Genomic DNA, 18,063 nt, shown 5'->3' on the forward strand with positions numbered 1-18,063 from the left:
TTAAGAACAGACCACCATCCCAGATGAAATCCATCACTGGTTTCCGAGTACCATCGACTTTTGTACCCTCAGCCAACGTAATGAGTCATCGAATATTGGCGTATGAGAATATTGTCACGGGTGAGGTCAAGAGGATCTTGAGTGAAAAGGTGCATGTAAAATACAACATCAAGAAGACTGAAAGAGCAGCCCTGTATACCCTGAAATCCAACTGTAATATTGTTGTGAAGCCAGCGGATAAGGGCGGGGCCCTCATTATCCAAGATACTGCAAAGTACAAAGAAGAAATCTGGCGTCAACTAAATGATGGCATAAGTTATCAAAAGCTAACCTCGGATCCCACTAAAGAACTGGCAGCTGAGATCCTAAGGGTAACACAGGAGGGCCTCCAGCAAGGTTTCCTCAAGGACCACGAATATCAATACCTCAATCAGAGACACCCCCGTATTCCAACTATTTACACCTTACCCAAGGTACACAAGGACATTCACAATCCCCCAGGACGGCCCATCGTCTCTGGGTGCTGGTCCATTCTTGAGCCTCTCTGCCGTTATGTGGACTTCTTTCTAAAACCTCTGGCAGAAGCAACTACAACCTACCTGAGAGACACCACACATGTCATTAACTTGGTAGACGGGAACAGTTCAATCCAGAAGAGGAACTATTGGTAACGTGCGACATTGTGTCGCTATATACGAGCATCCCTCAAGAGGAGGCACTCATGGTGGCCACCGTAGCCCTTGATAGCCGCGAGGCCCCCGTACAAGTACCTACCCGATTCATCATCCTTCTATTAAAAATAGCAATGAGGAGGAACTTCTTTATGTTCCAGAATGTATTTTATTTACAAACGAAGGGCGTGGCAATGGGGGCAGCATTTGCCCCGGACCTGGCGATTCTTTTCATGGCCTTTTATGAAAACACCTTCATCATGAACAACTGCAACCCTTTTCAACATCAAATACGCATGTGGATGCAGTATATTGATGACGTTTTGATCATATGGAACGGGAACGAGGCCGATCTACAAGGGTTCCACACCTGGCTTAACCAACAGTCCCCAGACATTCAATTCACTATGCAATCAAGCAATAACAGAATAGACTTCCTGGACATCAGCATAGTAGCAGAAGATGGGACATTGTATACCACACTCTTTAGGAAGCCTGCTGAACGTAATTCGCTGCTATTGTACTCAAGCCATCATCCGCGGAGTCTTCGAGACAATCTACCCCATGGCCAGTTCCTCCGGATTCGGAGGAACTGCAGCAAGAAGGAAGACTATATGGCACAATCCGATATACTGATGACACGCTTGATTGAAAGAGGCTATCCTAAACGTCTGATCAAACGTTCAAGGAAGAGGGCATGGTTCTGTCACCGTGAGACGCTCCTGGAACCATCTACGCGCGCATGTCAAGAGGAGAAACGCAAGATCTGTGTTACTACGTTTTCAACAAAAAGTCATGCAATCAAAAAGACAATTAATAAACATTGGGGTCTAATCGCTGATGAGTTGGAAAGCACTGATGTACCCATGCATGCCTTCAAAAAGGCGAGATGTCTGAGAGACTAAGTAGTATCATCCTTTTTGGAGTGCCCGGCGACTCCTACTTTGGCCTCATGCTGGAAACAACCGCCCATAGTCGGACACTTTATATGTGGCAGTTGTAAAGCCTGTCCCTCCACCATCCAATCCAAGGACTTTACGTTCAAGAATCACCATCACACCTACAAGAGCCACACAAACTGCAATACTAGAAACGTAATCTATGGGATAATCTGCCCCTGTGAACTGATATACGTAGGTCAAACCCAACAACGGGTGAAAGCTAGATTTCTTGCACATTGCAGCCGTATAAGATGTAAGACACCGGGGGCACCACTAGTTGAGCATTGTGAAAGAGAAAACCATCTCCCTGAAACACTTAAATGGGCGGTTCTGGAACATGTGACACTAGGCCCCAGGGGTGGCGATTTATCTAGTATTCTCAATATGAGAGAATTAAAGTGGATCCATACTTTCAATTCTGTCACAGATGGTTTAAATGAATCAGAAAGCAGTTTTGTACAGTTGGCTAATCTCTGAATACAATAGTCTACACTACCCTTACACATCAATGCACTGTGATACTGTCACCTACCTTGGTAATGCTTTTCACTATCCTGCGAGTTTTGTGCGCATTACCCGATGACCACTTCTGTAAAAATGATGACCAACCTATATATGAATTTCATGTTTGTGCGAAAGGATGCTTTAATTACATGCTTGAACTTAATGTGAACTATGCATCACCTTCAGTAACATGCATGCCCCGTCATATATTTCAACAATTACCATTCTGCAGAGTTTGATTTTTTTCATTTGAATCTAGGGGTGTTTTCACCATCCTGTGAGATAGGTGCACACTACCAAGAATTACACTGTCCAGATTTCATGGGAACCATGGTATATCTACTCTTTAAAAAATACTGAATGCCTTCTTGTGGGCTCTTTTATTCACTAACTATATGGGGTTCATTTAGAAAAATGACTGTGCCTTCACTATCCTGTGAGATTTGTGCGCACTGGCGTAATGTATGTGTTGACTATGTGTTTCGATACAACATGTACGATGCAAAACTTCTTGGTGTCCTTACGTGTTTCACAAATTAATTACCAAGTTTCTGAAATTTAAATTCTGACTAATTCAATCCTCTATACAAATATAGAGTCGTTATATATAAATCTTACCCACGCCGAGCTAGTGGATCATAGTCTGTTTACCACCTCTATTATAATTTTTGATGGAGGCCCGCCCCCTTCTCCTCAACCAGGAAGTTTACTTGTGTTACACGGCGAGGGCACACTAGCGAGACTCGGGTGCTTCACTACATTGATTCCTGTGCTAGCGTTTCAGGTGAGCGCTTTTAACTAAAGGCTATCTCCGGATTCAGGTCTGTTTAGCTAAACGTGACACTGGGCAGCGTCCGATTGACAATAACTCCGTGTGTTTTCCCCCCGCTGCAGGAGGGCTCGTTTGGTTTATTCCAATGGGACAACGAGGGCGGCCGAGGCCGCGGGACGAAACAGGTTCGATTCCAACCGGAGGAACACGGCGAACGCTCGACCAGACGCAAGAACTACAGGTGGTGAACAACATCAACACACCAGTGATCAACATATCCTCCCAACAATTCACTGAAGAAGAGCTTGGAGTCTTAGGTAAAGGTTTGTCATTTGTTCCGACAACCCCACCCAACTGTTTTAACACACTCATGGAACTTTCGAAGTTTTTCAGAAAAATAAGACTACGGTTCTTTTTTAAGAACAGACCACCATCCCAGATGAAATCCATCACTGGTTTTCGAGTACCATCGACTTTTGTACCCTCAGCCAACGTAATGAGTCATCGAATATTGGCGTATGAGAATATTGTCACGGGTGAGGTCAAGAGGATCTTGAGTGAAAAGGTGCATGTAAAATACAACATCAAGAAGACTGAAAGAGCAGCCCTGTATACCCTGAAATCCAACTGTAATATTGTTGTGAAGCCAGCGGATAAGGGCGGGGCCATCATTATCCAAGATACTGCAAAGTACAAAGAAGAAATCTGACGTCAACTAAATGATGGCATAAGTTATCAAAAGCTAACCTCGGATCCCACTAAAGAACTGGCAGCTGAGATCCTAAGGGTAACACAGGAGGGCCTCCAGCAAGGTTTCCTCAAGGACCACGAATATCAATACCTCAATCAGAGACACCCCCGTATTCCAACTATTTACACCTTACCCAAGGTACACAAGGACATTCACAATCCCCCAGGACGGCCCATCGTCTCTGGGTGCGGGTCCATTCTTGAGCCTCTCTGCCGTTATGTGGACTTCTTTCTAAAACCTCTGGCAGAAGCAACTACAACCTACCTGAGAGACACCACACATGTCATTAACTTGGTAGACGGGAACAGTTCAATCCAGAAGAGGAACTATTGGTAACGTGCGACATTGTGTCGCTATATACGAGCATCCCTCAAGAGGAGGCACTCATGGTGGCCACCGTAGCCCTTGATAGCCGCGAGGCCCCCGTACAAGTACCTACCCGATTCATCATCCTTCTATTAAAAATAGCAATGAGGAGGAACTTCTTTATGTTCCAGAATGTATTTTATTTACAAACGAAGGGCGTGGCAATGGGGGCAGCATTTGCCCCGGACCTGGCGATTCTTTTCATGGCCTTTTATGAAAACACCTTCATCATGAACAACTGCAACCCTTTTCAACATCAAATACGCATGTGGATGCGGTATATTGATGACGTTTTGATCATATGGAACGGGAACGAGGCCGATCTACAAGGGTTCCACACCTGGCTTAACCAACAGTCCCCAGACATTCAATTCACTATGCAATCAAGCAATAACAGAATAGACTTCCTGGACATCAGCATAGTAGCAGAAGATGGGACATTGTATACCACACTCTTTAGGAAGCCTGCTGAACGTAATTCGCTGCTATTGTACTCAAGCCATCATCCGCGGAGTCTTCGAGACAATCTACCCCATGGCCAGTTCCTCCGGATTCGGAGGAACTGCAGCAAGAAGGAAGACTATATGGCACAATCCGATATACTGATGACACGCTTGATTGAAAGAGGCTATCCTAAACGTCTGATCAAACGTTCAAGGAAGAGGGCATGGTTCTGTCACCGTGAGACGCTCCTGGAACCATCTACGCGCGCATGTCAAGAGGAGAAACGCAAGATCTGTGTTACTACGTTTTCAACAAAAAGTCATGCAATCAAAAAGACAATTAATAAACATTGGGGTCTAATCGCTGATGAGTTGGAAAGAACTGATGTACCCATGCATGCCTTCAAAAAGGCGAGATGTCTGAGAGACTAAGTAGTATCATCCTTTTTGGAGTGCCCGGCGACTCCTACTTTGGCCTCATGCTGGAAACAACCGCCCATAGTCGGACACTTTAGATGTGGCAGTTGTAAAGCCTGTCCCTCCACCATCCAATCCAAGGACTTTACGTTCAAGAATCACCATCACACCTACAAGAGCCACACGAACTGCAATACTAGAAACGTAATCTATGGGATAATCTGCCCCTGTGAACTGATATTCGTAGGTCAAACCCAACAATGGGTGAAAGCTAGATTTCTTGCACATTGCAGCCGTATAAGATGTAAGACACCGGGGGCACCACTAGTTGAACATTGTGAAAGAGAAAACCATCTCCCTGAAACACTTAAATGGGCGGTTCTGGAACATGTGACACTAGGCCCCAGGGGTGGCGATTTATCTAGTATTCTCAATATGAGAGAATTAAAGTGGATCCATACTTTCAATTCTGTCACAGATGGTTTAAATGAATCAGAAAGCAGTTTTGTACAGTTGGCTAATCTCTGAATACAATAGTCTACACTACCCTTACACATCAATGCACTGTGATACTGTCACCTACCTTGGTAATGCTTTTCACTATCCTGCGAGTTTTGTGCGCATTACCCGATGACCACTTCTGTAAAAATGATGACCAACCTATATATGAATTTCATGTTTGTGCGAAAGGATGCTTTAATTACATGCTTGAACTTAATGTGAACTATGCATCACCTTCAGTAACATGCATGCCCCGTCATATATTTCAACAATTACCATTCTGCAGAGTTTGATTTTTTTCATTTGAATCTAGGGGTGTTTTCACCATCCTGTGAGATAGGTGCACACTACCAAGAATTACACTGTCCAGATTTCATGGGAACCATGGTATATCTACTCTTTAAAAAATACTGAATGCCTTCTTGTGGGCTCTTTTATTCACTAACTATATGGGGTTCATTTAGAAAAATGACTGTGCCTTCACTATCCTGTGAGATTTGTGCGCACTGGCGTAATGCATGTGTTGACTATGTGTTTCGATACAACATGTACGATGCAAAACTTCTTGGTGTCCTTACGTGTTTCACAAATTAATTACCAAGTTTCTGAAATTTAAATTCTGACTAATTCAATCCTCTATACAAATATAGAGTGGTTATATATAAATCTTACCCCCGCCGAGCTAGTGGATCATAGTCTGTTTACCACCTCTATTATAATTTCGGATGGAGGCCCCGCCCCCTTCTCCTCAACCAGGAAGTTTACTTGTGTTACACGGCGAGGGCACACTAGCGAGACTCGGGTGCTTCACTACATTGATTCCTGTGCTAGCGTTTCAGGTGAGCGCTTTTAACTAAAGGCTATCTCCGGATTCAGGTCTGTTTAGCTAAACGTGACACTGGGCAGCGTCCGATTGACAGTAACTCCGTGTGTTTTCCCCCCGCTGCAGGAGGGCTCGTTTGGTTTATTCCACATATTGGTGTGAAACAGATCCCCCCTTCTTTCGAGGTGAGCGGGCCATTTCCAGATGTGCCATTGTTTGTCAATCGCTGTGTGGCAAAATGAATTGCCAATTTTGACTCACTCCCCGTATTTTAACCTGTTTCCCTCTTTGACTGTAGAGTAACAATACGGAGGTTTTGAAGGAGACTCCCCTCACTACACTGCCTCCTGTACTGGCGGTTCAGGTGAGCGCCCTCAGCTATAAACTGTCCCCTGATTCAGGACTCTTTAGCTAAATGCGACGCTAGGCAATGTCGGACTGATATGAACTCCGTTTTTCCATATTTATTTTCACCTTCTGCAGGAGGGCTCGAATGGTGTAAATCAGATCCCCCCTTCATTGAGGTGAGCTGACTATGTTCAGATGCGCCAATGTTTTCAAGCTCTGTGTAGCAAAACGTTTTGTCATTCCTTGACTCCCTCATTGTATTTTAACCTCTTTAACTTTAGAGTAACAACACAGAGGTTCTGAAGAAGACTGCCCTGTGTTTTCATTTTGACGCAGGCGATAGTGGCATTTTTGATTCATTTGTCCCTTCATCTTTGTGGAGGTATGTTTCAACCATGATAAGTGGTAATTTCACATGCGAATTAGTTTCATTAACTACTCTTGCACACCTGAATACTGTCACGTTCTTTTTAGAAAATAGGTTTGCGACCCTGAGAGCAAGTATATCGATTTTTCCTTGTGCCTGCTGCGTCCAAAACCACCTGAGGTACTAATAATACATCTTCAGTAGGAGATATATGATGAATAACATTTGTCCTGTATTTAATAAGAAACACTGTCCTGACTATATAGAAGCACTTGTGTGTTTTTAATAACTGTGATAGGGATTCACACTAATAGAAGTATATTGCCGATAGTAACTTATAATCTATGGAATACGTTGATTTCAGTTTCCAACCATACTTCAAATTAGGTTACATCAGAAACGCGTCAAGATCCCTGCCTCCTGAGAGTTTTGAATAGCACACACAAGCACCTGTGAGGTATGTCCCCTTTAAATGCGCAACACGATTAGGTTGTTGATCGGTATGGTGTTGTTTTTCAGCGTTACCGAGTAGACCAATGTTTGATCATGACCTCTTTGTAATTTCCACATAGGAACTAATTACAAGGCCTATAACGACTAAGGAACAACAACTTGTCTTTCCTGTGCTATAGGTGAGTTTACACTGTACCCCGATGACGTTGGAGGCTATCCTCAACACATGTTTGTACCACGGACCATGTTCTGTGGATATACGACAACACGTCTTTTAATTAACCGCCTCCCTTGTATGTACTAACAAGGTTGGTGTGTATCAATCAATTAATTGATTTTTTAATTCCGTTTCAGGAGGTTGCCCACCCACAACCATTCTGTCCTGAAGAAGACCCTTTTTGTAAGGACTACTATCCTACGCAACTTTTTGGGTCGAAACGTAGACCGTACAAACTTCACCAACTCCTACCCCCAAGCTAGACCAAAGCAGCTGAAGGACAGTTAGGTGGTCTACATCATTGGATTTCTGGACTCTATACGAGCATGATATTTTGGCCCTTGGTTCAAGGCACCACATGAATATTATATGTTGGAGTTATGATTAATACTTGTCACTTGTCTGACTATTCCCCTCAATCCCACTTTACCTTTGACACTTTCCTTCACTTCACCCCCCTTCCCCGTTGTGTATGTGGGCACATATACAATAAGTTTGTTGATTTGTTGATGAAACACAACCAATGAAAGGTAATAATGCAATTCTGAAATAAATCTTTTTGCATCGAATAATTTGTCTGTTTTGAAATAAGTACACTAAATTGCAAGTATTTGTTCTTTGTCTAGGGACCCCTTTCCCTTATACCTCACAACTACCCAGGTCCCTTGACTTTACTGGGTTAAACCCTTTCTGTGCAACAACGTGGGCCCATCAGCAACAGGTGGGTCCGGTAGAGAGGTCCTAATGACGGAGTGAACGACTAAATGATTGGAGTGCACCAGCCTGAAAGAGACCCTCGTCTTGCTGCAGATCAACTGAACTTTACCGGTTCTGAAAGGACCTCTCTCGAGTGACCTGCGGTCCTGACTTGGACCTTACAGGAACGCCGCACAGATTGTTGGAGTAAGAGGACAAACGGACGCGGGAAGTGGAAGACAAAGAACTGTCCATACGGTCCAGGTAAGGTCGTGAAAAATCGACGTTTTACTTATTTGATTGATTGATTGTTTGAATAGTTTGATCGAATACTAGTATTCTCCCTTTTGAAGTTATTTGAGACATTCCCTGCTTGCAAACAACAGAGAATAGGAATATTCTTTCTCTCTTTGCAGACAGTGAAGGACGGGTAATGCGGGCTTTTTGCCTATATTGATTGATTGAGATATTTATTTTGACCGTTAAATACGTCATGCCTGTCTTCTCTAGATTGTTTGGGAATTGTTTTGGACCGGACCATTTATTAGAGGTCAGTCATCCGGCACCGCCGGAAGGCACCCCTCATAAGGACACGTATGTAAAATACGTATTAGCCACTGTAGCTTATAGTGAACTATGGCATAAACGCACTAGGAAGGACTGGGAAAATCAGTGGCCACTGACAGGATCTTTTGACCCCGATAAAATAGAAACGCTAGAAATAGCTCTTCACAAAAAGAAAACTACGCCAGCCATGCTTGACAGTTTTGGTCTGTGGCAGAAAGAAGCAACCCAACAAAAGAAAAGAAATGAAGCTAGACCACGAAAAGCAGCTCACCAAGCTTGTAAAACGTTAGAAGAAGACATAAAAGAAAGAGAAACTAATAGAAAGGAACAAGAGACAAAGATTTCAGGTCAATACCATGTTAGAACGCCCTCGACTCTTTACCCCGAGTTACTAACAAAACAAAAAGTAGATGATGATTTGTTATTAGGTCTTACTATAATCTACATGCGACTTCCTTATGCCCCCACTCATCCTGCAGTACAACGTCAGGAATCCCAAAGCATAGTCGAACGCAGCACCATTGCCTTGGTCCCCATAGCCTCTGCACCGACCGAGTCTCTTGTGCCTAATGCCTCATCAAAAGACGCGTCAGTAGGAGCTGAATCAAAAGAGAAAGGGATGCCCAGGAAACCGCGATTAAGTAAAAACGAGCGAGCAGGCATCGATAAAATAGATAAAACCCATGTAGATAGGAAAGAGACCGAAGAGTACATAACCGACATATGCAACTCCTATGTCGAAAACCACAAGCGACACTTCATTGTACGTCTCTGTTATCACACTCTCACTGCTTAAGAAGAAAAGTATAAGGATGTAGGGCCTGAACGACTGATGGCTCTTCATAGGAAGGTAGATACGGGAGATGAAAATGACTGTGATGTGGTGGAACTCTTCTCGTACACACTAGAGGTATTCCGCCATCTCATAGAACAAGGACGGGTAGTTAAGGATAAGACATCTATAATGACAGGGCCTCCAATAGAAAAAACAGATAACATGATGCCAATAAAAGAAGCTGCCCCTTCTTATCGAAGAAGGTAGGAAACTCACACCCAACAGGATCCAGACAATTCTAGACACTCCCGTTCCCAAGAATCAGGAACAAGTCCGCTCTTAGATAAGCCTTACCTCATACTGCCGACAGTGGTTGCCGAACTTTAGCCTCATTGTCAAACCCCTTCTCTCCCTCCAAGCCAAAGACATCCCCTCACCTCTCCCCTGAATACCCGAATGCCAGTCAGCATTCAAAGAATTACAAGATGCCCTTTCTTCAGCACCTGTTCAAGGAACCCCAGACTACTCCAAACCATTTTTTCTCTACCCACATGAAAGGGAGGGATGTGCATTGTCCGTCTTAAAGCAGTGAATTGGTCGCAAGCATCGCCCTAGTGCATATTTCTCTGCCACCCTCGACCCAGTAGATAGAGCGGTGCCAGCATGCTTGTGCGCTGTGGCAGCTGCAGTAGTATCCATACGCCAGAGCGTAGGAATAGTGCTCTTCAACCCAATCACTGTGTTAGTGCCTCATGTAGTCGACACACTGCTCAACCAGACCAAAACCCAACACTTGACTAGCGCACGACTGACAGGATACGAGTTGACCCTGCTGGCGCCACACATCACTCTGAAGCGATGCACCACTCTCAATAAAGCCACATTGCTACCCCTACCCGAAAAAGACCCTAGTGTGACTCCACTGCACGATTGTGTGTCACTTACTGACGAACAAACAAAGAGTAGAGTGGATCTCAGAGACACTGACTTTTCAGAGCCAGATGGGGAACTATGGGTAGACGGCTTGTGCATCAAGCTCCCCGACGGCACCACCTCAGCCACATATGCTGTCACCACTGCCTGAACCATTCTAGAAACAGCCCGCATTGCCCAACGATCTGCCCAAGCAGCAGAACTCATTGCCCCTACACGAGCATGCATTTTAGCAGCTGGCACGACAGTAAGCATCTACACGGACAGCCAATACGCCTTCGGGGTGATTCACCATTTTGGGCTCCTGTGGAGAGAAAGAGGGTTCCTGTCTTCACATGGCACACCCATCCTTCATGGAGATCTAGTCTCCGCCTTGACAGAAACAGTCCTCTTCCCCAAGCAGCTAGCAGTGATTAAATGCCAAGCTCATAAGAAAGTGACTGATCTCATTGGACAGGGAAATGCACTAACCGACATTACTGCTCAAGCCACAGCCAAGGACAGAACCACAACACGAATGTACGTGACCAAGCCACAAGCTGAACAATGGACTGATGCTAGAACAACTGTTAGGGACATACAAACGACAGGCACACAAGACGAACTGACCTAGTGGGTACGGGTGGGACTAAAAGACGAGGAAGGCTGCTGGAGGACAAAAGATGGAAACAAATGGCTGCTACCTAATGCCTATCTGATCCCCATATTGACCATGGCACATTTACCAGCGCACATAGGATTTGCCCGCATGACCGAACTAATCACCAGAGTATGGCATAATGGCAAGATAACAGAATCGGCAAAAAGTCTAGTACAGCAATGCATTGTATGCCTGCAACACAACACAGGGAAAGGGACCGTAGTACCCCGGGGAGGGTTTGGAGTACCTGATCACCCCTTTGAAGTCCTCCAAATGGATTACATCCAACTAGAGAGGTGCCATGGTCTAAAATATGTTCTAGTGATTGTGTGCGCCGTAAGAAATTGAGTGGAGGCATACCCCACCCACGACAACACTGCCTTAGCTACTGCAAAGTTATTACTGAAGGAGTTCTTCCCCAATATGGTATTTGTAGAATTTTATGGAGCGACAATGGCCCCCACTTCATAGCAGAGGTCATACAGAACATACTGAAGGGGTTGGGGGTAAAGCAAAAGTTCCATGCCGTTTTCCACCCCCAGTCAGCTGGCCTGGTAGAAAGACACAACGCCATACTAACATTGAAACTAGCAAAGATAGTCGCCACGACCGGGTTGAAATGGCCCAACGCCCTCCCACTGGCATTGCTATCAATGCGTTCCTTCCCAACCAAACACCGACTGACCCCATATGAAGTAGTCTTCGGCAGGCATATGAACATTTGGGGGGGGCACCAAAACAAACCTCCATTAATGATGTCCCGGACCTACTAATGTCCGTATATTTGTATAAATTGACGAACAAACTAACACTTATCCACCAACAGGTGCAGCAAGCCATACCAGATGTATCCAGCGACCTGGGACATGATATCAAGCCTGGAGATTTCGTGCTGACAAGAAATTTTCAGAGGAGAAAGAGTCTGGAACCCATGTGGACGGGTCCTTGGCAAGTCTTAATCACCACCCAAACTGCTGTTCGAGTGGAAGGAAAAATAAACTGGCTGCACGCTCATCATTGTAAGAAAGTATTCCCAACACTGGCAACCCACGAAGAAGTGGACGCACATGAAGAACTGCTGACCAAAGATCGACCGGCCCTGAGTTGCTACCCAGAAACAGAGACACTTGAACTGGCAGAGTTTCCTGACCCCACGGTAGTGTAGATGTCGGGACCCCCTCTATATATGTTTTGGTGACCGGGGAAGAGAGAGGAATACAATGTATATCGCAATTTATCAAAATTCCCCCATGGTCAGATCATAATTTCTTTTCAGGTTCGCTCTCACAATTTAACCATCAAAATTCACATTTAGTATAGGAATAACAGTCTCATATTTTTCATTTGAATCTCTTTTATTTCTTTTTTTCAATTTTATCAAAATTATTTAAAACAATTATTTTATTTATCTTTTTTTTATAGTTTTACCGAAACTTTTTTTTGGATATATAAGTGTAATTCATCAGTTCATTAACATTTGTTACAATCCAAATAATTTATACAATGTAACATCAGCTATCATCATCTGTACAGTCCAATCATGTGTTTGTTTGTTCTGAAAAGTGCAAAGTGTAAAGATACGACAAGACCAACTATACCCCTAACACACACAGCAACTACCTCACATACAACCCATTCATACAGTTTCACACTCTTACAAATTCTAAAACAATCTCTAAGTTTGGAAATAACAAAAGATCTTAAAAGTTTCCTAACGCCAGGTCTACGCGTTTCGGTGGGATGTGACCACCTTCCTCAGGACCAGCTTAGAAATCGTTTTATCCTTTCATTCTTCTTTGTGTGCAGGGTATCTTACAATCAAATCCGTACAAGGCCTTTACCACACAATTACGTTCGTGGTCGATGTAAATGATCCCAATGTACCACCACTATTATGGCTGCAAATTTCCTATGTATGACTCTTCCTTCTGGCTTAGTTAATACTGCAGTTTGTTCTTGTGGACTCTCACAGGATATCTTGTCTTTGGCATTAGAATGGGCCTATTCTTGTGCTTTTATCTTCTGTTTTTTCGGCAAGGGAGGCGCAGGTTTGGTATGTCTTTTAGATTTTTATTTCTGTCCAATCTTAGTGTTCTATGGTCACGGGCTACCTTTCAAATCTTCTTATATGTCTTCTTTCATACGAGTGGCTTAGTCTTTCTGCGCGTCGCTGACTGACATGTGGCTCATGCTCCTTTATAACGCGTTCTTCCTTGAATGGATTCTTCCTGCCAGTTCTCCCCTTCCGCGGCATGCCCCCACGGTACCATCCAAGAAAGGGTACAACTTGAGATCGATGAAAGGAGGGCGTTCCGATGAGCCGGCCACTAACTGAGTCAAAGGTCTCGGATCGGTAGCTAAAATATACAAATGCAACCAGAAAAATCTCTAGACAAAAGTATGTGGTCCTGCCAGTCATTGAACCCCTTGAAGATGATGGAAGAACCCGGGCGTCCAAAGAACAGCCGCAAAGACTCAAAAATTGCCAAATTGCACAGCACAAAGACAATCACACTTGTAGCAGCATCTCTCACCTGTCTATTACGAATGTTCACAGTCTGGATCGTTGAAGAGAGTGCTCCAGCTTACAGGACAATGTCCCCCACCATGCAGCCCACCACCAAGAAAGAACACTATCTGGTGTCACTATCACCACGTCTCCGAGAACGACGCAAAGAATTCTGGAATAATTCTTTCGTACAGCTATTGCACCAGCACAATCTTGCCGCAAATGCCTCCAACTGTTGGGTCTGTGGGTTGCTACCTCATGCCACTGAACATTCCATTCCTTTCATCCCTTCACCCTTTTCTGTTCATGGATCATGCCTCGCCTGGTTACTGCTCCTGCAAGAGAGCTACAAAGACAATCAAACAGTTCTACAATGAATTCTGGCTGAACAAAACAGGAAGAACGACCGCTCCCTTTTGCCCTCACACCTCCAATGCAACCTTCCCAATGAACATTCACTCCAAAGAGCGAGTAGAAATGCAAGTGTTCAACAACCCAGCCAGACCTACCTTTTCCTATCTGAAGAAAAGAAGTGCCGCAACTCTGACAGTGGCCATATCGGTGGTTAACGTCTCCGGCCTTGTCTGCATTGAAGGCCACGGGAAAAAGATCATGGGTCACAGCACATGTCAAATAACAAGAAGTCTGAACACTGCCGACTCCCCACATTTGTTGCATCACCCAACATGTACTTCATCTGTGGTACCAAAGCCTTCACCTGGCTCCCAAAAGGCTGGTGGGGGGCACATGCTACATTGCTTTTATTCTGCCTCCAACCTACACAGCACCTGCAGAACACCACAGAGAAAGACGTTCCAAAGAGACGGACCAAGCGGACTCTGCCACATCACAATTCCTCGATGCAGCAAAAGGACTCGTCCTGCCATGGGGTCCGATGGCAAACAGCTGAGCTATCAGGGACCTATCTCAAGCAGTTGAAATAGCCTTGAACGTCACAGCTGGAATCCTTACCAACAACACTGCTGAGCTTCAGGCGGTCTGCCTGGTGGCTTTACAGAACCGCATTGTTCTAGATGTGGTACTAGTGGACCTTGGGGGGGCATGCAGCATCATCGGTGCCTGTTGCTGTACTTATGTCCCTGCCAACTCACCTTCTGTTTTCAAAGCAATTAAACATCTCCACAGGCTGGCGTCAGAAATCCATCAGGAATCAGAGACTTGAACACTTGGAAGCTGGTTTTCGGGCACTTTGAAAGAATGGGGCTGGAAAATAAAGATGATCCTTTTGGTTCCAATATTGGCAATATGTGACTGTTGTTTGGGAATACATTGTATACCACTTTGCCTGAACTCTTTGCACCCTAGGACTATGGACACTAAGCTCACGAAGATGAGCGTAATGAACAATAAAGAGATAGAGGACATTATGGACATTAAAATAGACTAGCAAGCTGGCTAAGTTATGTTCAAAGGGAGGACTGTAGAAAGCAAAACGACAAACATGAACATTGCCCGCGCCATCTTGTTTAGCGAGGGCCTCTGCGTGCACGTAAGCTACAATAATTTTAGATATCGCGTCCATTTCGTACACTGCTGGTCACCTGTGTGTCACCCCGACCTCGCTATCATCCCCCAGCGCTCTGACTAAACCTGAACATATGTACTGGGTTGTAAAACCTTGTCATCATGACAAAGCGCCGGAGTCACTTACCGCACCAAACCCGTTTTTCCTTTCATCCTCAACGCACGGGCAAGCCCTTTTGAAACCTCCTTCACTGCACCTGGCAACCCAATCCGGTCCCAGGCACTAACCGACCCCTGCGGACATGGTTTATTACCCACACACGGAAAGGCTTGTTTCGCCGACAAAAGGGACTGATTTAATCAATGACACAAACCCTTAGATCGTAACGATCCCACATGTTTTTAGATCCTGTCGGAATGACCAACTGCGAGATAGCGATCATCTGTTAGATCTGGGTGGGGGGATGATTGCTGCTAGGTTTGTGTGGTAACTAGCCTAAGGTGGGGATTCGAAGGATGTTTAACCATGCCAATAAACTGATGCAAATGTGTATAAAAGACCAAAACACGGAAGTGCAGTTAGAGCACCTCCATACGACATCCCGGTGTCCAAAATGATGTGTTCTCCTCTGGAGTAATAAACCTGTTTCTTGCCTTCCAGTTTCCAGCGCCTGCCTTGTAATTTTGATAGATAAACGTAAGGTGAATTAAAGGTGTTTTGCGCCAGGCAGCATTTGTGGTCTTAGGAGATTTGCTGCTTTACATCGCACAGTCCTTCATTTTATGAGTCATTCCCCTGAATATTTCCTGACACTTCTCCAAGCACCTTAAATGAGTTAACAGCACCCACTGAAACACCTGGGCTACTTTCCCAATGTAGAAAAGCCTACCTTTTTCTATACATATTCAAACTAGTAGTACCCCTGTGCAGTGGGAGAAAGTTTGCGCTGCTAAAGTTATTGTCTGATCTTCACATCGCTATTTCATTATTAATAGTATAACTTAGTAGGTTAAATTGCCTGCTCTGTGTAACTGTAGATTTTAGTATGGAGGACTTATATAGAATACCATGGGTGTTGAAGCACACAGACAGAGCCGTCTGGATCTTAGTGCTGGTGTTGCAGGGTCTTGATTGACATGCAATGGCACTGCTTTGTGCAGGTGCCAGAACTGGAATAACAGATTGGTCAACAGAGTGCCATACAACGCTGTGTGTGGCTCTAAGGTGAAATGGAGGACAACCATTGCAGTTGTCTTTGCTTATCCACTCTTTTGTACTATTACCTTGAATGTAGGCACATGGCTTCCGTTGACCGCGCCTTCTTCAACACAATTTAAATGACTGTTATCCACTCTATTTACCTTTGCTTGCTAATACTGTTATTATCTTTCCTCGCAATGCTACATAGATAGTCCAACTGCACACTTAAAAAGAATGTGGCACATGAGGCCAGCACTGCTCAGGCATTCTGTCATGGGATCCTAAAAACACTCAACATTAACACAAGCTCCTACAGAACACTTGAGGCTGTACTCCGTGCAAACAAACAACACAAAACATGACGTTTGGTGTTAACCTGGTCCCTACAAAACGTTCTGTTAAATAAAACAGACAAGAACTGACAACCACAGCTTATCAGAATGAACAAGTCGAGTGTATACAACACTGCATAGACGTAGCACTTCCATGAATATGTGTGCTCAAAGCAACATTCACCCACACCATCAAAACACACCATCGCGTAGCATCACACATCTAAACAGAACTCATAGAACGCACCCAGCGCAGTCCTGATTAGTCAGCAGAAGAATATCAGCATATCATCATTATGCAACATCACCCAGATATCCATCCGGTACCCACAATTCATTCACACACACCTAAACACCAACAGAGCCAGTACGAGGCAAATAACTCACCATGTAAGCACACCTACCATCTGCGAAATCTCCTGCCCCACCTAACAAACTTAAAACACACCGAATTAAATGCCACAAAACATTAAACCCTGGTCCCTACCTGATTCTTACTAAAATTCACAAGCAGCTCCAGATTCGGTTCTGTGATCGAACACTTGAAACCGGGCAAAAAAGGAAACAAACCCGATTGATGCTCGTGTGTATATCAATGACAGACCTAGTGTACCATGTAAATGCACATAACATGCCACCTAAAGCATCTTTTTGGGTAAAGCTTTCCTGCTAATTCTCAGTTATGTTAAATGTAGGTGTGCAGCCGCAGAGAGTGACTCGAACTGTAATCTGCATTCATTTATGCCATTTCTCGATTGTCACTTTTTTAAAGATTGAATTTGACGTTGTCAGTAGATGTTAAAGTGTTGTGACTGCGCTTCATAGTTGATTTCACATTTTTATCAACAGTCTAGCCTAATGTCCAAAGAGGCAAGTGATAAATTGGAAAGCAGTGACCTGAAGTTCATAAGGGGCAGATATTTGAGCTAACCTCCCAGATAGTTCACTTACATTCACATACCTTGTTTCTTACTGTGCTTATTTCCTTTTCAATATAATTTACTGTTAAACACTCCTGCAAGATTTACATTAAAGTTTCCACTTACTGTTATTCGTGGAATTTTATATCACATTGTCATATGTTGGTGGAACTACATTTTTCATCTCTATCGAGGTACATTACATCAGACCATGAAAGTGGAGGCATCATTTTACAGGGCTAATTTATTTTTGCATTTTACATGGCTACAAGGTAACGAAAGAGCAGGACAAAGAGCCTCCTTTTTCAAGCAGACAATGGCAGTAGCTACAGCTGAGAAAACATTGACGTGCTTTTTTAAATCTGAAAATTACCTACTGTTAGACTTGACATCCTTGACGTGGTATTCCAACAAACCTTCATCTTCACCCC

At 44.1% G+C, this 18,063-nt stretch overlaps 1 long non-coding RNA gene across 1 annotated transcript; it reads left to right on the plus strand.

The window, feature by feature from the left end:
• The first annotated feature begins 6,312 nt into the window (after positions 1–6,312).
• Positions 6,313–6,939, plus strand: LOC147689001 (uncharacterized). The gene is made up of 3 exons (XR_015300584.1): positions 6,313–6,374; positions 6,488–6,553; positions 6,673–6,939. It is a non-coding gene; the product is annotated as an uncharacterized LOC147689001 (long non-coding RNA).
• Positions 6,940–18,063: the final 11,124 nt, after the last annotated feature.

The sequence above is a fragment of the Lissotriton vulgaris genome, chromosome 10, assembly GCF_964263255.1.
Source record: "Lissotriton vulgaris chromosome 10, aLisVul1.2, whole genome shotgun sequence".
NCBI classification, from domain to species: domain Eukaryota; kingdom Metazoa; phylum Chordata; class Amphibia; order Caudata; family Salamandridae; genus Lissotriton; species Lissotriton vulgaris.